Source organism: Cydia splendana, chromosome 18 (assembly GCF_910591565.1).
Source record: "Cydia splendana chromosome 18, ilCydSple1.2, whole genome shotgun sequence".
In the NCBI taxonomy this organism is placed as follows: Eukaryota; Metazoa; Arthropoda; class Insecta; order Lepidoptera; family Tortricidae; genus Cydia; species Cydia splendana.
In genome coordinates this window covers 14356153-14379531 of record NC_085977.1, presented here as the reverse complement: position 1 = coordinate 14379531, position 23379 = coordinate 14356153, and the positions used below count along the sequence as shown (strand labels likewise).

The window sequence follows — 23379 nt, the reverse complement described above, 5'->3', positions numbered from 1 at the left end:
TTTTTCACTGTCACTGCAAAGTCTTTAGGTACATAAGCTAATAGCTAGAAACTTTCACTCTTTCACTACACCTTATAAAACAAAGTCCCCCGCCGCATCTGTCTGTTTGTGTGTATGTATCTTCACGATAAACTCAAAAACTACTGAACAGATTTTCATGCGGTTTTCACCTATCAATAGAGTGATTCTTGAGGAAGGTTTAAGTGTATCATTTGTTACCCCGTGCGAAGCCAGGCCGGATCGCTAGTCAGAACTAATAATAATGGATCTCTTACAAAATGAAGCGTTTCCAGATCATTTTCTCCTCCAGAGTGGATCTTTTCTTTTCTGTTTCCCCCAAATTGCGCACGCGCCATCTGCCGGCGCCACCTGGACACACAGCACTAGCATACACAGTATATTGACTTGGATCTGACCCCTTAAGCGTGACTAGCGTTGACGCGTGCGAATATACCTACCTACTTAAAATCACGCTTTACGTATGGAGTCGAGGACGACAACACAGAGGTCATGTTCTTTTTTTGTACTTTATGCAAGTTATGCTATGGAGTCTGGAAGCCCATTCATAATTTGAAATCTCAATTTTGTAATCGTTATTACCTATACGAACTTGGTGCGACTAAAGGAGCCCACTGATTAACAGTCCGCCGGACGGTATCGGCCTGTCAGTTGTTCAGAACTGTCAAAATTTTGTTCTAACTGACAGGCCGATACCGTCCGGCGGACTGTTAATCAGTGGGCCCCTTAACAATGCTACGCGAGCGATCGTACTTATTTCAATATCAAAACCGCATTGCGGTAGGTTCATCCCGCCTTTTTTTATAAATATCAATCAAACCGAAATAAAATGAATTGATTTAAAAAGTAATGATTTTAATTTGTCTACTTGAAATAACACAAATTATAATATTTTCATAAAAAGTAATTTTAAAATTCAGTCTAGTAAGTACCTACCTAATGAAATGAAATGTTTTTTTTTTTATTTCAGGCAACTAGTGGCCCATACATAAATACCTTAAAACTAGCATACATATCATAAAAATATATTTTAAAACTGTGTCGGGAATTGTGGGCGTATCATACTATCGGCAGCACATCAGAACCTTCAATCGTGGATGACGAGGGCCTTCAATGAAATACGATGTTCAACTCACAATCTTTACTGCACAAGACTCATTACAAATCACAGCACGCGTTACGTTTCTTATCTTAAGCAAACCAGTGGATTAGACCCAGGAGCCGCCACAGACGTCATCTTCTCCCGTTCGTTCTCATCGTGCTCCTTCTGAAGATTGATTCCGCATAACTTCAATTGTTCTGGACTTCAATTGTTTTAAGAGCGCACTCTATGACGTCTTGGCGGAACTGCGTCGAACGCCACTCAAGTGTACGTAACACCCTAGTTTGCTCTATTTGTCAAGGTTTGCATGACAAAACGCCTCTTGAAGGCGATAGATGGCACATTTCAGCCATTCTCCGACAACTATATACTACAAATCACATTATGGCTGCGATGCATTCGCAACCCCACAGTGTCAGGGAGCCGACCGCGGAACCGCCGAAACTTGACACCCTCGGACAAAACTCCTCCTTGGTGAAGGTGGTACCTAAATATTCCTAACGTAAAATAAGAAATGTATAACATGTTTTATGAAAAAAACCTTTTTCAACATTCCAAAGCGGATAATGTTCCATTAGAACAAGTACAGGAACCGAATTTGAAAATGAAACAAGTCAGAATACTGGTTACACTACTAGTACTGTGTCCCTCTCGTGCAAGACGCATTGTTACCCACAATACATTATTATTATTGTAATTACGACCTCTCACAACCCCTGCCAGTGACATCTTGCAAGTCCATTTTGACTCCATACTGAGTTGATAATTCTAACGCGTGTGTAATGTAGTATACATACATGATTTAAAATTTTCCTTTATCTTATTTTAATTCATAATTTTATTATGTATTTTTTATGTTGGTTATTTATATACTTATAACTAATTTATTTACAAAATATAAATATGTAGTAAGTACTTAGGTATAAATACTAACCTATATATTTAATTACACAAACGGGTCTACCGCGATATAATTTCATTGTTTTTACCTTTAATTCCGACGTTTCAGCTGAGTTGCACCAGCTGGTCACGGAATAAAAAATAAAAATAAGATAAATATGTGGTTAAATATGTGTACAAAACGCGAGAGTTTAAAGTGTTATAATACTAACCTTACCTAACCTCCACTCAAGAACAATAAAAACGAGCCATTTTTCTATGGTTTGATTAAGATTTACCTGTTTTACTTGGTTTTGATTTACCTTATCTAATTGATCATCAACCCTACTATAAAACTAACTATAATCCCGACCGGATCTTCACCGTTGTATGTAAGTACGTATGTATGTGCGTAAGTCCGAACCGTGACGCCCGCCATTGGTTCACTTCCGTTTCCTGAAGCCACGGCAATTACCACGTTAAGGTTGGTACACCTGAATGTATGGAAATGTGGGAGGGGTCAACGACTTGTCACTTGTTTTTTTATTTATGGAAAATACATAGAAGACCAAGAGAAGTCTGCAACGATTTTGATAGCACATACATGACATGCACTGCATGCACATGCAGTGCAAGTGTTTTATTTTTGTTTAGCAGAAAACCCAAAATTATAAAATCAGCCCACTATAAAATCCAGAATTTATTTAAAAACATGGAGGCAAGTACCCACGAAAAATAAATAATAAATAATTCCCGTTGCCAGGGAGGTTTTGGGATTATACTGAGCACCTTTTACTATGGAACCAACCCCGAAATCGCGAAAAAAAAATTACCCTCCCATACAAAATGGATCAGCCAAAATGTATGAACCAGCCAAATCTTTTTTTTTCCTGATTTCGCGTTTTGGGTTTTCTGCTAAACAAAAATAGGCAATTCACTAACACATCCAAACAAACACATTTAGCTCTTAAACAATACAAGATGCACAAAAGAAGCGCGCAAACAAAGCGCCAAGTTGTCGCAAATTGCTCGCGAGGCGACGCAAATTGAATGCGGAGGTGCGAACGGGCGGAGGGGCGCGCGGCTGGGGGGAAACGCGGCGGGCTTAAAAACGCGAAATTTAGAAGACAAGAATTTTAATTTTTATATTATTGTGAAAAATAGTAGAGGACATAAACATGCATTATTGATGCAAATTATAAAGCTACAACAGGTCGTAAGTAGGTATTTTAAAAAGCTACCTGTTTCAGGCAACCTTAGGGACCTTAGGGTAGCTAAAATAATTTATAGAAGATGCTGAAAAGTTTAGCGCCTACAGTAAATTATAGAAATTATTAGGCTGATACATAAGCATACCTTAATCAATAAACAAAATGATAAAACCGAAACTGTAACATCGTGTTCATTATAATGTCGTGTGTAATATTGGGACGTAAAATTGTAGTAATTGAAATACTAACAGGAATAGAGATTTCTAACATTTCAAAACCCATCTCGGCTATGTGAACGCTTGACAAAGTTTTACGCCCATTCCCGAAACCTGACGTATCCTGTTTTTGAAGATTCTTATATTTATTTACATTTGTGTCACTTGACATGCGCCAAAAAAAATGGTTACACTTTTAACACAAAAAGAATTCGAATATTAAATAAAAAAGTCAAATTTCAAGAAACCAACATCACGGTAACAGCCCAGTATTCGAGCGTTCCCGTCCAAATCGGCCACTCGTGTGTCCCCACCAGAAGTGTGCTTACACGCCAACTTGCCTGACACTTCCGCGCCGTCACCCGCGAATAAACGCTCATAGTTGCCAACTTTTCGCATTACCCTCAAATGCCTGCGGCAAAAACCTAATTAACAAAGCGTCTTGGTTCGCAGGAATCTTAAAGTTTTAAGGCAATTTGTGCTCGAATTTTATCACATGTGTGAAGATAGGGGGCGCCGATACGTAAACTACGTAAAGTATTTGGTAAAGTTGCTTTCAGAAACCGCGATCCAATCGACGCAAACTTAACACTTACCACAATAATGTTTACAAAAGTTAACCTAGTGACAACCAACTCATTGAAAAAATACATATTACATGCATCTTTAAAAGTGCAATTTAAGATACGAAAATGAAATCCTAACGATAAGCAAACAACCAAACAAAACAAATGGTATCAACTTGAACCACTATTTTTCAAGAACTTGGCGCAGCACTATAAAAAACTGTATTACAACCGAATTCTCTTTTCAAAAACTCAACGTCTATTCGTACGTTCCAAAGCATAGAAATATCTAGTTCACATTGAAATACATAAAGCGCGTTCCGTTCCACGTAATGATCGCTAAGATTCCCGCTCCATCGCGCTCAGTTCTTAATTCGAACGCTCTTTAATGAGATCCACCTTCGTGTCTACGTACAATGGAATATGATGCGTGAGGTTTCTTTTTTTATTCCTTTTTCGAAGTTGACGCCATTCATGCAGCGTTTTAAAAGATGGAGTTTAAGTAATGATTCTCGACTGAAAGGTTTAATTTCGTTATAGTGGTTAGGTACGACTCGTTTAATCTAACTCTTAATTATGAACTTTTTTAATGCGACGTGGCGAAATAAGAAATGCAAGGTGTTCTTACGTATAGAAGTTGTTGGAGCTGCTAAAATTAGGTATTCACCGTTAAAAAAAAAACATTGCTTCAATCCTAAGGCCTACTTCAGATAGACTTGTGGGTGAACTCTCCCATTGAGCGTTGGAGCTGGAGCATTATTTTAAAAATATTATACTAAATTACGTCTCATTGATTAATATGTAATTGGAACCATACTATCTGAAATAAAAAAACTGTTTCAACTATTTCCTGCAAACTTCGGTATGCCAAGCTATCTAGGGGAGACCGAGGTGAGTTGTGACAGAGGAGAGTTGTGACATTGTCGATTTTTTGGAATCTAATAACTGTTAGCGAGCTCGCAACAGTGTGCGTTTGTTAGCTCGTAACTTGAACTAACAAACGCGCATTATTGCGACCTAGTTTTTAGTTAATAGATTCCAAAAAATCGATGATGTCACAACTCTCCTCTGTCACAACTCACCTCGGTCTCCCCTACTTACTTTTAAAAGGCCTTTTTAAAGACACTATCTACCTCTCCGCTTACTTTTAAAAGGCCTTAAAGATGTTCAGCGCCCATTGCTTAAACGTTTCGTATCTGATAGTACCGTTAATGTAGAGATTCTTAAGAATTCCGCACTTCAACAATACATCCTTCCGGATCTAAGTGTGCTGTTCTATAATTACTTCCAAAAGGTCTTAAGAACGTTCGTTCGTCATAAGCTGATACGTCGTCCTGGATGTAAGCGAGCCGTTAATGGAGAGGTCTCCAGTCTTTGACGCGGGCCTTTCACGTTCCTTTACACGCGATGACGAGATAAAACACTCTGTCTTGCTTCCCATTGCTTTAAAACTAACGCTTGTAGTTGAACCAGAGGCCTGTGCACGCTGGATGTGTGTGCGTAGACATGCACGTGCACGTTGTAATACATCTGTATAACCATCTGGTTATGAGAGATGGCACACCGCTTGCGTGCCTTGTAATTTACATCTGTATTAACCATCTGGTTATGAGAGACGGCACACCGCTTGCGTGACGTGTGCAGTGTCCACGGCTCTAACGTTTTTACATGCATCTACGCACACGCAGACGGTGTGCTCTTGCCTTAAATCCACGGATATAGAATAGAATAGAATAGAATAGAATAGAATATAATATATTTTATTATACTGATGTGTTCCGGAGTGAGAAATACACCACACTTTTTTTCATATTTAGGATTTTTTATATTATTTCTACTCAGTATTACACACTCTTTTGACCTATAGTAGTCCTAAAAAGTGTCGTAAGTTTTTTTTATTTCCATGCTGTTACCATTTTTCATACTTAGTACGACGATAACGGAATATAAGAAACGAAAAATGTATGGAAGTTTTGTTTCTCAGTATCGACTTCGATCGTGATTTTGAGTAGAAATAACAAAAATTCTCAAATCTGACAATAATGTATAGTACCTACCTATAAAAACTTAATAAAATACTTATAAAATGGCCCTTATGGGCATTTTCACTTAAAAGTGTAGGTACCATTTCCTTTTTTTTTAAACTATCAATTTTTGGGTTATTTCTACCCAGAATCACAAGGACTATCGATTTAAAAAGAAAAAACATGAGTCTAAAAAAAATGTCAGTTATGTAACACAAAATGTTTATATTTTGTACCTATGGACCGTTACTTAACTGACACCCAAAATTTGTATTAAGAACTGGAGACACTTTATTTCTTTGTCTCATTAAATAGTACTCGTGATTCTGAGTCTAAATAACCCAAAGCTTGATGGTTTTTTGAAAAAAAGTAAGTAAATGGTACCATTCTTTCTGAAAACTCCCTTATTCTGGTTGTACTGAGGCAGCGACTCCGTGAACTGTTGGAATAGACAGAACACTCAGAAGATCCGCTCAGCCCGTCCTGGTTTTGAAGATTAATTTAGTTTTAGAAATAATTTCATAATGAGCTTTTTATGGTAGCTGTAGTGAAGCTTTTCATATGAAAATGCGGTTATTGTCGGTGCTGGTTTTTCTTATACGTAAAAAGTACTACAAGTAGGTTTTCTTATTTGCTTGCTTGATCATGTTTACACTCAGGCTTTTTTTAAATTAATTAAACTACATTATTGAATCTGCAGGTAAAAGCACCACGTTTATTATAATAATAGTTATTGCTATTTTCTGTAGCAAAACCAAAACACGACAAAGTTGCAATAATGGAGTATACAGGTTTTTAAAGAGTCGACAACGCGCACGTAACACCTCTGGAGTTGCAGGCGTCCATAGGCTACGGTGACCGCTTACAATCAGGCGGGCCGTATGCTTGTTTTTTGCACCATTTCCGAAAAGCGACACTGGTGTCAAGTGTCATTTCGATCAGTAAAGCCTTTCCGCAATTTGTCAAAAACTGCAGTTTTGACGTTTAATCTCAGATTTTTTCTATAGTTTGTCAAAGGACTGTCTCATTTCAATCATAGACAGAGAGAATTATACTATCTTTGACTGTCAATAGTACTAGCACCCAAAAGAAAAGGATGAGTATAGTTTTCCTGATTCTTACTGACTGACAAATTGGTTTGACCGACTATAGTTTAGTGGAATCGGAATCAAACAGAGATTCAACTGGCAGTTAAAACTAGTGTCCGACCGAAGGTTCGGTTTCGGTTTCGGTTTCGGCCAGTTTCGGCCAAAAAATCATGTTTCGGCTGTAGTTTCGGATTCGGCCAAAAAACGGCCGAACCTTTCGGCCGGGCCGAAACTTACGAAATGGTACTTCGTACTATGAAACTAAACTATGTGACAAAGACCAAAAGTTGGGGAATAAGTAGGACAACAATATTAATATGTACCTACATATACTGATTCATGTATAGGTACAGTAATTAACTGGTTTATTATCAAAACACAATTCCACTAATGAGAGGGCGCCACTAGACGCAGTCTTAAGAGGCTGTTAATACCTATAATGCCCACACTGTCTAATTGTATCGGAGTAAATAAGATAGCACTGTCGCATGTTACTGGGCCTGGGCAAAGGAATAATAAGAAAACTCATCATCTTCCTCGCGTAATCCCGGAATTTTTGACACGGCTCATGGGAGCCTGGGGTCCCATTGACAACTAATCCCAAGAATTGGCGTAGGCACTAGTTTTTACGAAAGCGACTGCCATCAGGCTGACCTTCGAACCCAGAGAGTAAACTAGGCCTTATCGGGACTAGTCCGGCTTCCTCACGATGTTTTTCCTTCACCGAAAAGCAAATAGTAAATATCAAATGACATTTCGTATACCTATAAGTTCCGAAAAACTCATTGGTACGAGCCGGGGTTTATACCTGCGACCTTCGGGTTGAAAGTCGCACGCTCTTACCGCTAGGCCACCAGCGCTCAAGGAAATATCTCGCTTTTTAATACAATAGACATTGGTTGGAGTTTGTGCTCAACTACTTATCCTGAAGCCTGAAGCACGGCTTTGACTTCGTATGAAAGTTCGCCTCACTGGGGCACTTCGGACTTTTAGGCCCAGGTGAAGATCGGTACCCGGCCTTGCGATATTTTAACAAAAAATTTCGCGCTCGCTGCGCTCGCGTTTTTGGTTGACCCTGTATCTACATGTTAGCTTGACTGGTGAATGAATAGAGTGAGACTAAGAAAATTCTGCAATGATTTTGATAGCATACGCAGTGCAACTAGTGCAAATGTTATTTATACGTCATAATTTCATAGAAGTTTTGACGTTTAAAATAACACTTGCACTGCGTGTGTTATCAAAATCGTTGCAAAATTACCTTGGTCTAACTCTAGTAATTTTCTTGAAAAACTGCTTAAGTAACATCAATTTCAAGGACATTGGGTGTTGACAGCTCCATAATATGTGTGTAAAAGCGGTTTTATGACATTTTTTAAACGATTTTAACAAGTCTACAAAAGGTTCGGTTTCGGTTTCGGTTTCGGCCGAAACTAGAGCCAAAGCCGAACATTCGGTTTCGGTTTCGGTTTCGGCAAAAAAACATGTTTCGGTCGGACACTAGTTAAAACTTGTATTAATATTTAAAAATATTTCATCAGCTAAATAATATTAGCTCGTTTGAATATACCTATGATATTAAACATACAATAAACGTTTAATCTTATTCAAGAATAACGAGTGTGATTATGCACGCATGAATATCACCCTAATCACCCACTTCAGATAATAAATGGCTATTATTATTTATTATTAAAAGTCTTATTAGAATCAGACAGGGGCGCGTGCCTTGTTAATTGTTTAATAGTTCGTGTAACAGTCTTATTATTAATAAATAATAGTGTTGTCAGACGGAAAATCACAGTAGGTAGAGTTAGACCAAGAAAAGTCTGCAGTCATTTTAATAGCCCACGCAGTGCAAGTGTTATTTTAAACGTCATACTTCTATGTAATTATGACGTATAAATAACATTTGCACTGCTTGGGCTATCAAGATCGCTGCAGACTTTTCTTGGTCTAACTCTAGTTAACTGTCAAAAAAAAATGTTGTAACACACTATTATCAAGTACCTACTTCCCGAGATTTTTTTAATGAAACAATTTTGGTTGAAGAATTGACACGTTTGACACTGACAGATCACTATCGTATCGCTGTGACATCTTTTAAGCATTGCTCCAGTCGGGCTGTAAGTTAGTGTAAGCTATAAGTCTGTCAAGTATGTCAGCAGCAATGTACAGCAAAGTGAAGTAGGGCAACACTCAAAGAGCAGTATTGCGCTAAGAAAAGCAGCAATGTACATCGAACCAAAACATGACTGTAATTATAATTGTATGTACATTGTAGGCACCTTGACTTTGCTTAAATTCATGCACAATCTTATTTAATATATTGGTACTTAATGGTGACAGCAGAAATTTCTTTTGAAATAGCGACGATTCAGAATGCACAACAAACAAGATGGCTGTCATTCACGATCGACATTCCACAGATAAAACACAAATGACACGCGATTTTGGAATTATTCGACAACAGTGTTGCTAACCCGCGATTTTTCAAATTTGCCGCCTTTTGCTACTGACAAGATTTGCTTGACCAAGTATATCTACGGCTACGATATTTGGCAATATATTCTTATTATTTAGTCTCTGGTTCCACCGAACACACCAGTTGCAAGTATATTATTATTCCTCGCGGCATATCGCACCTCGCCGGCAGAAGCGCCAGGTGTGCGCTCCCCCTAATACAGCACAATACAGTAGGGCATTTCTTTTCTTACTTTACATGTTTGCTTGCAAAGCGAGTTTTAATTAGGAATGTAGGAAAGGAACAGAATTCTATAGGTTTAATTAATGTTGATTATCTAAATATAGTTCAAATTAGTTAGGTACTTAGATACAGACAGACAACGCACAGCATACACCTTTGTTTTTCGTAGCAATTTTCTAAGAATTTTTCGCAATTCTGTCTCTAAGGGGGAAGATAAGTATACCTACTCGTATATCTATATCTATGGACACGTATTAGAAATAGATAGATATACAAAATAATCTGTGAATTACAAGTAGCATTATAACTATATATATTATAACCTTTCAACTAACAAGAGTTTCAAGTTTGGTCAGCGAAATCAGATTTGGAATTGACAAATAATTTCACGTTTTATTTTACTCTGACATAAAATTCTTTTGCGAAAACTGTCTACTGTTATTTTCCCAACAGCGATGATACTTATTATAGCAAACTCCTTATTATTTCTTGTTTTAATTGTGCCCTTACCTTTTGCTTTTGTTTTGGTTTAATGGCCTTTATTGTTCGCTCTGCTGTCTGCAAGATTGCTTTAAAAGAGGTTAATTTTTTTATTTTCCCGCGATTTTTAATGTCACTGGCAGTTTTTGTTTTTTCAAATTGGAATGTTGACTTTTTGCCGTAAATGCTGGCTGTTTTTTTTTTAAAGCTGATGTATAAAGTTACTGGTCGTTTATAGTTTTTTCTTTTGAAATGTGCGTCGGGTTTTTTAGCTTCATTCTTTGGATAAGTTTGCAAGCTTATTTTCATTTTAATAATAATAATAGAAATGATAGATAAATATGAATTGTATTATAAAATAAAACCATTAAAGGTTGAGATTTCAATATAATGAGAATATTATAATTTAACTACTTATCTATCAAAGTGAGTTCATGAGTTTGTGCGACCAGATGGCCGGGTGTGGGGTGTCTTGTGTTTGTCCGTCTGTCCCGGCTCTGATTACATTACAGTCTAAACAGGACAAGGAGGTTTTAATTAAAAACTTCTCTTTGTATTAAGTGAGTCATTAAAAAAAGAGGAAATTTATATTAACTAATAATTAATGCTAATGCATTAAATCACGACTATTAAGATATTACACAGATATATGATGATTTCAGTAAAAAGTACCATTATATAGTTGTCGGTAAGGGCGGTATAAACTATAGGTACAAAGTAATCGAAATACATAAGGGTGTATTTACGGCAATAACGCTTTAATGTAAACCAACTTGAAAACACCTTTTGCTTGAAAACGCCATACACGAAAAAAAATATCATAAAATGTTTCCAAAACTAATATTAATCCTCGAGTAAAAAAAACACTTTGACGCTTTTGAATTTGGAACTTTCTTTTATTTCTATATGAGTTCAACACTCGAATTTAATTTGTACTTGCACAAGTACACGGGGACTTATACGGGGTCACACCCCGGACACTGGCGACCGAATGTATGAAACAAACGCGTTCCTACGCACACAGTCTAAGCTCGTGTAGGTGAACGCGTACCATGCTTGTGTGAGTGAGATAAGACGTGCTAGGGTTCCCGCCATTTTGTTGACAAGTTCGATGACCTCAATGACCCAAAACTCATTGCGCGAATTAGGAAGAAATAAGAATCATATTATGGTGTAAGGTGGGTATCTAAGCTCGATTTATACAATAGTTTCCTATTTTGAATCAGTATAAACGAAGTAACAAAATTTTTGTAAGGAAATTCAGGCCACCAAAATATTATGTAAGTTGAAAACATGATTTTTTGTTCATATAGATATTGTGTTGTTTTCATCATTTCATCTGTGATAAAAGAAATACTAAACATAAGTACCTATTGTAAGTTGGTATTCTACTAAAACATAAAACACTTTAAAAATAACTGGGTACGTACTTGCCTTGATTCATACAATGGGAATCTGTGGAACTTTCTTTTAGTTTTGTCGTTTATAGAGCTTAAACAACCGTACACAGCACAACACAAGCCCATTACAAAAGGATTTGTAAATATTTGTTTAATATTTTACATGGCCTCCGCTCTGCGCACCGCGTCGTCGCGTCCTTGCCAGCCGGTAACTGAGAGGTAACCGAGAGCGGGTGGGCGGCACTTTCAACGGGAGGCAGGGAGTGTCCATACTGTACGTTAGTACTATTTATTATACTGTAACGGGGTTATGGAAATAAGTCGTACCTATTTTAATTGGTATTGGAGCATAATATGCAAGTAAATAAAAAAAAAACATTCAAGAACACCTTTCCTATCAACCCCTCTCTACCCAAATTTACTTAAAAAACATAGTTCATCGTCCTATAAGGGCCGCCTGCGCATCTGTTTGTTGACAAATACTTCCATATGACGGTTGGCGTTTGAAGGGTTAAAAGAGAACGACATACTTAACATAACCTATTTAATTGATATCAAATTTATTGTCCTGAGATTAAAGAAATCTATATTTAAGGAAGAAATAAGCCTTGTGTTACCGATACTTACAAGTTCCATCATCATCTTCCTCGAGTTGTCTCGGCATTTTCCCACGGCCGATGGGAGCCTGGGGTTCGCTTGGCAACTAATCCCAAGAATTGGCGTAGGCACTAGTTTTTACGAAAGCGACTGCCATCTGACCTTCCAGCCCGGAGGGTAAACTAGGCCTTATTGGGATACTTACAAGTCTATCGTCGTCTATTAGGTACCTACATAGATTAATACACATTTAAATAGGTACTACATAAAAACATAATAAGAACAAATATTGTCAATGGTGTAACTTATTTTTCACCACACCAGCTCGGAAAGGCTTACTTTGCACTTCAAAAACTGATAGCAAAGTTGCATTTTATTCACATGTGAGGCAAAGTAATCAAATGCAAACTTTGAGTTGTTTTTTTATGTTTGCTGGTAGAATTGACTTTTAAATGATGATTTGGATGGTAAATATTTAATAACATTCATTTGGATTTGATTTTGTTTGATATTTTACATTTAATATTTGCTTCGGGTTGGTGTGGTGAAAAATTTTGTGTTTCACTCGGGGCAAATTTAGTTTAACCCTCGTGCTTTGAAACCCTCGCAACGCTCAAGATTCCAGTTTTCGAACCACTCGCTACGCTCGTGTTTCAATTTTGGAATCTTTCGCTTGCTCGGGTATCAATATTAGCACGAGCGGTTAAACAACAACTTTGCCCCCTTGTAAAACAAATAACTATTGTTTGTGCACTGATATTGATACTTAATACTGTAACCTGATGTACCTATTCGACGAAAACTACTACTTAGTAAATATATAGAGTCGCACCAAACAAAGTCTGCAGCGGATTTGATAGCCCACGCTGTGTAAGTGTTATGTATACGTCATAATTTCATAGAAGTTTGACGTTTAAAATGACACTTGCACTGCGTGGGCTATCAAAATCGCTGCAGACTTTTTACGGTCTGACTATAATCACTTTGGTTTATATAACAATTATCTCGTAGAATAGGTGTTTCCGTACCTCAAAAGGAAAAAACGGAACCCTTATAGAATCACTCGTGCGTGTTCTGTCTATCTGTCCGGCCACCCCCCCCCCCGAAACTACTAGGTCTAAAATTTTGAGAAAAAATACACGAAATAGTTCTTTACCTATAGATGGCAGGAACACCTATTAGAATTATGCAGTCAAGCGTGAGTCGGACTAAATTACATAGTTTTTGATCCGACCCGTTGTGGTTTTTTAAAGACATTTCATTCACGTTCCACATAAAAAAATACATTGTTAAAAATTTGGGTAATGTACGGAATCCTTGGAACGCGAGTCCGACTCGCACGTGACCGGTTTTTTTAATAAACATCTAACACGCCCAACGCTCCATCCTATCATAGGTATACTCGTAAAGGGCTCGTAGATCATCGCAAAAGGTGTAATTTTGCAGCGCGCGCGCCATATGTTCTTTTTTTAAATTGACTTGCACCGTCATGGTTTATGCCAGTAGCAAATGATGAATGACGAAGTGTCCATTAAATATTTCTATTAAAATAAATATTTTATGAATGCAATCGATTCCTACTGACCGAGACCAAATAGATCACTAGTTTACGCCAGTGACTTTGGGCGCGTTGTTGTCGTTAAAAAATTTCACCCTACATTTTGAGTCTAATTCGAAAAACCTTTCCTACTGGTAGGTGTAGGTGTACGTTTCCCAAAAAAATAAAAAAATGATTCATACAAAAATGTGACGATCTGGAAAGGAAATCTTGGAACACATTTTTTCATGTGTATGAGGTGTGAATGTACAAATGATTCTGAGTAAAATGAGCCCAAGAAGTCAATATTTTGAAGACATGAATGAAATGTACATTTTTTTGGAAAACGCTCAGGTAGTAGGTAGTGGGTCTACATTAGTGTGCCTAGAGTTAGACCAAGAAAAGTCTGCAGCGATTTTGATAGCCCACGCATTGCAAGTTTTATTTATACGTCATAATTTCATAGAAGTTTTGACGTTTAAAATGACGCACTGCGTGGGCTATCAAAATCGCTGCAGACTTTTCTTGGCCTAGCTCTATAAGTTTTAAACTTCAATGGACTAGCCGCTAGTCAGTGCGTTGTCTGTTACTATATAGGTTTAGGTATAACACAACACTTTTACATATGTTTAGTTGCTTGGGGTTAACTTCGAAAGCGGGCTAATTTTGAAAATAATATGTGACGTTCCACGGGAAAAGGTACCTTATGAGGGTTTCTAGTTTCGGAGATATTAAATGTTTTGTAAAGAGGTGAAAAAATGCTCAATTTTTTTTTATTGTGTGATCTGAAACCTTAATGCGTAACGTTTGTTTACCTGTTTTTATTTTTGTTATAAGTTAGTTATAAGCCTAGTAATGTCGTCTCAGAGTTTAGTAGAAAAGGTACCTTATGGAAAAAAGATTGAAAATTCCCAAAAAAACTAGTCAATACGGGAAAAGAAGTTTGGTAGAGAACTGTATTAGCATTCTGCAAAACTAATTTGATAATTTCAGTTCTGGTTGGGGCGCCTCGCAAATATTATAACCGTACATAGACCGACATCACAAATCCAAGTAGACTGCTATTATACCAAAGTTACTCTCGTCAAGTCTTTCTTAACTAGAATAATCTTCATTTGGTTTGGTCGCATGCAGTAAATCAGCCATTGGTTTGCTGAAAAATGCCAATACCCGACGCATTACCTTATGGAATATATGGAGGTCATTGAACCTCAATGCCGCTTATCTTCAATAGCAACCGAAATATATTATTGATAAGAAATAGACGATTTATACCATCTTAACCCCAAAATATTATTACTTTATCCTAACTGTTCCATCATCATCATGCCTCATCATGTAACTTGACCACAAGGTACCTTTTCATTACATACAAATTATTGGTCTTTTTTAAGATTATTATGACGAAGAACTAATTAAATTGGGGGCAGTTTAATGTAAATTAATATTTTCTATTCATAAAAGATAAACTATAATATGATTGATATTTTGTAGTGATGTATTATTAGATTTATTTCCATAAGGTACCTTTTCGTAAATGTATGGAGCAAATACTGTTATTGTTATGTAAGTTTAAAGTGGCATAAGGGGTTAAATATAGTATTTAGTTGGGGTTTTAGGATTTATTTCATTTGAATGACAGAATTTCTTTCATATGTGCTCAGAAAAATTGATTGTGTGTCACATTAAAAGTAAAAATATTCAATTTTGTGATTTTATATGAAAAAGTCAGAAAATACATTTTCACCTCTAAATCGGTATTGTTTTTTGCTTAAACTGTCTGTCAGTGTCGTTTTCTAATAGATAAAATTTAAATCTTGAGAGCTCATTGCAATCAATCGTGAACATGAAATAAAACTTTATTTTCAAGAGATTGGTTAGTATACACATAAATCAGTCGATATCAAAAGTTTCTATTTGCATTACAGAACAAGTCGCAATATTTTTTTAATCTCAGATATATAAGGCATTATTATTTGTAGTCAACTATGTAACTTACTTCAGGAACATAGTTTTTTAGGCGGCTAAACTTAAAACTTCTCTACCGTAAAGTTGCTCATTTCACAACATTATTTTCAAAAAATCATATCTCTGTAACTACGCAACCTAGAAGGTTGATCTTTTGTGTTATCGATAGCTTATTTATTGTAGATTACTGGGGTATGCATAACTCCATACCCGCCATAAGGTACCTTTGACCGTGGGACGTCACATATTAAAACTGACACCATGCAATTCTGGGGCTTAGCCAAAATGACACCCGTTGATAGACAAATGGCAATCGAAAAGAAAAATGCATCATGTTGACAGATGCAACGAATTTAAGTTTCGGTTTGGTTTGGTTTGCGTTATCGTTAGCTCCCTTATCTCCAAATAAAGTTATTTAATAACTAACTCTAATTAAATCCCCAATCCGCATTGGGCTAGCGTGGCGACTATAGCCCAAGCCCTCTCGCGCTTGAGAGGAGGCCTGTGCCCAGCAGTGGAACGTATATAGGCTGAATTATTTATTTATATTTAATAACTAATTGTCGGCCCGATTCGAACTTTAAGATGCTTACGTCAATTACTTAATAGATCTAGAAACGATATGGATTAGATATGTCAGTGTCAAATTTAACACATCTAATCCATATCGTTTCTAGATCTATTAATTGACGTGTCTTAAAGTTCGAATCGGGCAGTGTGTCAATACTGAAATTAAATATTCAAATTCAAAATATATTTATTCAGAAATTAATATTACAGGAGAGGCAGTACAGTGATCCCCACACTAGACTGAGCCTGTGACGTGGGGATCTTAGCGAAATACAGAGTACCGACATGTCGCAGCTATTATTTTACCAGAATATATATTATAGATATTATAAAAGTTACTACATTAAAACAAATATGTACTTAAGGTTTAGTCAATCACCCCACAAAATATTTCTATCCACGAGTAATCCATAATAAAAGCGTGTGATAGTTAAAATGAGTTTCCTCGTCAAAAGACCCCAATAAACTAATACCGTTCTTTAACAAGTTAACATAACCTAAACACCAACATTAGCCCTCTCACATCAAACCCCAAGTGTTTATAAAAGAAACCACAAAGGGCGCCCACGCCTTAAGGTTGCACATGTCACGCTCCGTGGGGCGGAAAAGGCCCACTTAAGGGTTTGGGTGGGGCGCGAGTGTTGGCGGTAAGAAAATATAAGTCAAAACCAGTGTAAATATAAGTCAAAAATATTTTCAGCCAGTTCAGAATGGCACTCCACAAAATGTTTAATAAATGATAGGGTCAGATGGGGAGAAACCTAGTTTATTTTGCTCGGGGCAAGAGAAATCGTATAAGGAAAGTCCTTCTACGTAAGTATTTTTAAGTTATTTTATTTATGCATCAGTTTTATTTTTAGTATTATTATCATTTAATTTAGTTTTGCAAAATTTTTAAGTATCTGTAACTGTTTATTTTCGCTACTATAGTTCCTCTTACCCCATAATACTCCCCGCTCAAACTGCCGCTCGGCAAACTCTGCACCATGCAAGTATGAGTTCCCCGCCGACCCTGGCGCCCCATATCTTTCAGGGTAAGACGACAAACTGATTACCATCTTGTACAGTAAGACGTTAGGCGAGCTAGGCCGCAAGTTAACATGATACTCTCCGCTCACACTGGGGCCCTTCATCATGTATGATTCCTCCGCCAACACTGGCGCCCTACTCCTCGTACAGGGTAATCGCCCACAAACCGTTTACCGTCTTGTGTAGTAAGACGTTCGGAGCTAGGCCGCTAATAACGTGTTAATAACAACTCTCCGCTCTCACTGGAGCTCGGCATCATGCATGAGTTTCCTGCCGACACTGGCGAACTACGTCTTTCAGGGTAATAGACGACAAACTGATTACGAGTATCATCTTGTACAGTAAGACGTTAGGCGAGCTAGGCCGCATGTTAACATGATACTCTCCGCTCACACTGACGCTCTGCATCAAGTAGAGTTCCCCGCCAACACTGGCGACCCACGTCTTTCAGGGTAATCGCCGACAAACTGTTTACCGTCTTGTGCAGTAAGACGTTAGGGGAGCTAGGGTTGCCACGCTTATACCACGTTAACATGATACTCTCCGCTCACACTGGCGCTCTGCATCATGTCGGAATTCCCCGCCGACACTGACGCCCCACATCTTTCAAGGTAATCGCCGACAAACTGTTTACCGTCTTGTGCAGTAAGACGTTAGGGGAGCTAGGGTTGCCACGCTTATACCATGTTAACATGATACTCTCCGCTCACACTGGCGCTCTGCATCATGTCGGAATTCCCCGCCGACACTGACGCCCTACATCTTTCAGGGTAATCGCCGACAAACTGTTTACCGTCTTGTGCAGTAAGACGTTAGGGGAGCTAGGGTTGCCACGCTTATACCATGTTAACATGATACTCTCCGCTCACACTGGCGCTCTGCATCATGTCGGAATTCCCCGCCGACACTGACGCCCTACATCTTTCAGGGTAATCGCCGACAAACTGTTTACCGTCTTGTGCAGTAAGACGTTAGGGGAGCTAGGGCTACCACTAACAACGTGTTAACACGAACGTTATCGGTGTTGGTTGATTTATTGAAACATGAATCACATGAACGTTTCATTCGTAAACGTAGATCATTGGTGAGATTTATTATGCATGTATGGTAAATATACTTAGTTGGTTTAATTCATTATTAGTATCATCATTGAATTAGATTAGACACGTCCCACTGCTATTCCCTAAAACCATTGACCATTACGGTCCGTAATGTCAAACACCCACAACATGCATCTTACTGAAATATACGCGGTCCCAGTACCTGTCATCTTGAAACTTAAGTCATTGTCAATAGAGGTGACAGCGAGGTGTTTTTCTTATTATCTAAGAAAACGTGACTTAGGTACTCACGTATTATTATTATTCTCTTTATTCAATTAGGGTCTTAGGTTAGGGTTTTACAATGTGAGTATAAAAGTAAAATATAAAAACACTTACAAAACATAACAAAAATATATAAACACATTATAAAAAACCTAACCTAGGGTGCCGCCGGCAGCGGAGCAGGGTCCAAGCTGCCGGTGGTCAGGGCCGCAGAGTGAGGAATCGACGTACTATACGCGCCGTGTCCAAAATTACCGCCTTCTGCATCTGACCCTTGATCCAACCACCCAGCGAGAGTCTCTCTAGGTGTTGGTCGAGACTCTTCGCTATGAGACCGTTCGCTGATACGACTATAGGAACAATGATCGTCGAGTCAACATCCCACATAGCGGTTATCTCGTGGGCTAAGTCTAGGTACTTGCTGGACTTGTCCTTCTCGGCCTTCACGAGATTCTCATCATGGGGGATGGTGACGTCGACGAGCACGGTCCGGCGCTGCGATCGATCTATCAGCACGATGTCAGGCTTATTGGCTACAATAGTCCTGTCCGTTATTATTATTATTATTATGAGCCTGTTGTGTCCCACTGCTGGGCAAAGGCCTCCCCCCTCTTCTTCCACTCGTACCGGTTTTGAGCTACATCAATTAAATTTTAAAATTACCTCCAACTTGTCGAGGAAGGCATTGTCCCCGTACTCTCGGAGAATTAAGTCACATTTTCGTTAATATGGGTAATCATCGTGAAAGTTTAAATAAGTCGATTACCATTATTTAAGATTTGGTGACAACCCTGAGTTTCTTACCCTAAAGTGTTAAGATACCACCCTTGAGATTAGGGCGATCCAGATTGCTGTTTTTGTAATTTTTACACCTAATTACATGTTTTATTACAGTTAATTTGACTTAGTAAGTAATTTTCTCGTATTTACATTAAAATGAAAAAATTAGAATTTAATTTTGAGACCTATCATTTTAGTCAGGTCAGTCAGTAAGAAAGTGACGTTATTGTATGATCAAGATATATTTTAAGTGAGAATAAAGTATGACTCACGTTAGACCGGGCCGGGCCCGGGCCCAGGCGTCCGACATGTCATGTATGACGGCTGATCGGTGATCACGTGGTGCTTTCCATAGACAACGAAGCGCTGGAAGCTCCGGCCCGGCCCCGGCCCGATCTAGAGTGAGTCATTCTTTAAGGGCTCATTTAGACGATGCGAGAACTCGCATGCGAGTTTCATTACATTGCGGGTTTTGATCGGTCGGTTGAATTGGACGTAACCGACAGTCCGCAATGTAACTAAAATCGCATGCGAGTTCGCGCACCGTCTATATCAGCCCTAATTGTATAGCTCAAGTAAATTCAATGATGCACCAACTAAAAAAGAAAAGTTCTACAAAAAACTACCCCTAAGTAATTAAAATGATTGCAGACCTTATAAATTTCCGATCAATAATCTATAATACTTCCGGAGAAAGTGTTATATATACAATCTACATTTTAACCCTTTCACCTTTCACTAGATTCCTGTGAGAGTAATCTCACCCCTGAGTTTCACACTTTTACTCCATTAATAACAAAGTGAAAGTTATTAGGTTACCAGCGAACAATAAGATAACATAAGTAGCTGGTTTATCAATTATCATCTATCAAAAGTAGCTTATCAATTATCGACTATCAAAAATACAGGGTGGCTAAAAAATAACTGCATTCCCGTTGCCAGGGAGGTTTTGGGATTATACTGAGCAACTTTTACTATGGGACCAACTCCGAAATCGCGAATAAAAAATTTAGCTGCTTCATACATTTTAGCTGGTCCATTTTCTATGGGAGGGTAATTTTTTTTCGCGATTTCGGGGTTGGTCCCATAGTAAACGTTGCTCAGTATAATCCCAAAACCTCCCTGGCTGTTGCCTGATTCTTGTTGGAATGCAGTTATTTTTTTAGCCACCGTGTATATTTGTTTCGATTATTTTGGTGCTTTCTTACCCGTTTAATACCTAGATATCAGTAGGTATCGTACATTTGATATATGCACAAAACTAGGATAACAATATACAAACCTACTCTCAATACGATATAAATATCGTGGAAATATCCAATGTTGGCCAACAAAGGCTTAATCACCAGCTAAGCAAAAAACGGCAATGTGTCAAAAAATAGCTAAACAAAAACCACAATGGCCACATTACAAGATCATAAAAACGCGAACAAAAAAAACAAAGGCATAATAGAAACAAAAACGCGCTGGGAAAGTTTCGCGTGTGTGTAACATGCGCCGCTAGAGACGTGATAGTATCCGGTCAGCATTAAAACGGTAAAATAAAAACAAAAAAAAAAATTGTTTGTTAAAAGAAAGAAGATAAAATTACATGACTAGCTCAGTGGTCCCAGGCCCCAGTGGTTGATGTAAGTATGTTAACCAGCACAGCATAGCATAGTTAGGTATGACCTTTCGTTTGATTTTTCGTTTTTTTTTTTTAATTATTACCTATAAGACTTAGGAGAGAAAAACAATTTGCATACACATTTTTAAATGCTAACTCTTATAATATTTTATTAAAAATTGTTAAAACATGTCGCGCGAGTGACTAAAATACGTGAATTAAACCGTAAAATTAACTTAATATTAGAATAGTGGGATAGATATGTGGGTAAGTTATATTTATTTATTTATTGTATTATATTTAAGTTATTTAGTTTATACTTCATTTTAATAATAGTTTTATAAGTTTTATTATTAAATTTTACTGTAGGTATTATATGTATAGGTAAGCTTCTGTGTTTAATGAATATTAGAATTAGGCAGTCAGTAACTACCCAAGCATAAAATTAAAAAAAACCCCTGGCATTATGCTGCCAAAAAAAAAATTATACATTTTGGAAACGAGCTGATACTCATTCATCAAACTGCTGGATCGATTTTTAGAACCACCGCAAGGAAACTCGCTTTCACGTTGAAACCACAGCCACAGACAGACATTGGCAACAAACATATATGTTAACACCGCTCTTTATTGCGTCGGGGATTAAAAACTAGGAGGAATTTTACCAGAACGATGGCTCAGCACATCCCTACCAAAGACGGGCTCCGAGAGACAATCCTCTTAATCAGCGACAGACATTGTGTGGAACGGGGCCACGCATGCGTTGATTAGTCGTCGCCATTGTGCGCTGACTGTACCCAGTAATTAGAAACTAATAATTATATTATAATATCTTTTAAGCGCTGTTTTCAAAAACAGGTACGTAAGTGATAGTTTAATTTCTCAATCTGCTACCTAATCTGCCCAATCCAACTGCCGTTTTAGTATAAAACCATCTGGTTTTATCTAAATCTATCTAGATTAGAGTAAATAATTATCATCTATGTCTGTTATATTTCAACGGCTTCGTATTATCCATGTAAATGGCTTTAAGACAATTCAGTTTGCATAGACTTTTAAGAGAAATTGAGGTCAATTTGACTATCGGCCGTATCGAACAATGCTTATAAGATGTCACAGCGATACGATAACGATCTGTCAGAGTCGAAAGTGACATTTCTTGTACCAAAAACGTCAGTTTTGCCACTGACAGATAGGTATCGTATCGCTGTGACATCCTAGATTGCATCGGCACTTACCATCGGGTGAGATTGTGGTCAAATGTGGTAAAACCATTACTGAAAAATCTAACGTGACCCAAAAGCTCCCAACTGTGTCCTAAAAACTAATTGGAATTTCTTCGTTCACTTGTAAATTGATTGATATTATTAGAATATCGAAATAAAAGATTATAAAAGTAAGAAAAACTCAGACAACATCAAAAAATAGTATTGATATTGTTTTGCGTATTAGAAAATAATCACAATTTTCTTTTTACTACAGATCTCTTATTGAGTATAATATATTCTCATTTGAATCTTATTTAAATACTATAGCAATGAAGAAGATCTTGCTGATCCTATTTCAAAACAAACATGACAGTGGAATAATCTTATATTTAAGGTAAATAAACAATACCAAACATAAAGGTCAACTATAAAATAGCTGCACAAAAGCCTCACATTAACAAACATATGAGGAACATCTTACATCAAAAGACACGCAACGCACTCAAAGGCCTCACAGCCACTAATTAAAAATAAATCACCAAAGACAAAGGGAGCTTTCGTTTTATTGCGCAAAAAAGGAAAAACCGCAAAAAAACACAATAAAGACTATGTAAACAAGTTAGGGTACTTGAGTAGCTCATTATGAGGCAGATACGGTATTAGCTGTTTGAGCGCTCAGCCTCAACCATGGTTGAGCTTGTGCTCAGCTCTGAGCACGGATGGCTTGAAACAAAAGACATTAGTTGAGTCTTTGTTTAACCTATTTCGTCTACGCTTTTATTGTGACGAGTTGATTAATTAAGTCGTTACAAAGTGATTGTTTTAATGAGGCTGTTGTTACATGGTTTAGTTAATGATATTAGTATGAGTCTTCAATTGTTAGATGCATTAACCTTTTATAATACAATTTTATAGTAAATTTTATTTGTATATTTTGTATTAGCCTTTAGGTGTGTCTAAAAACATACTTGTAAGCTTTGCAAAGGATTAAGCAATTTATAAAAGAAAATAAACGATATTATAAAAAAAGCTCTGTATCTTTAGGTATTTAAATAAAAGTAAACAAAAT

At 37.4% G+C, this 23379-nt stretch overlaps 1 protein-coding gene across 1 annotated transcript in view; it reads left to right on the top strand.

Annotated features, from left to right (window-relative positions):
• LOC134799151 (homeobox protein prospero) overlaps nt 1-23379 on the top strand; it is a 136566-nt gene that overhangs the window by 8639 nt on the left and 104548 nt on the right. The window lies entirely within an intron of this gene.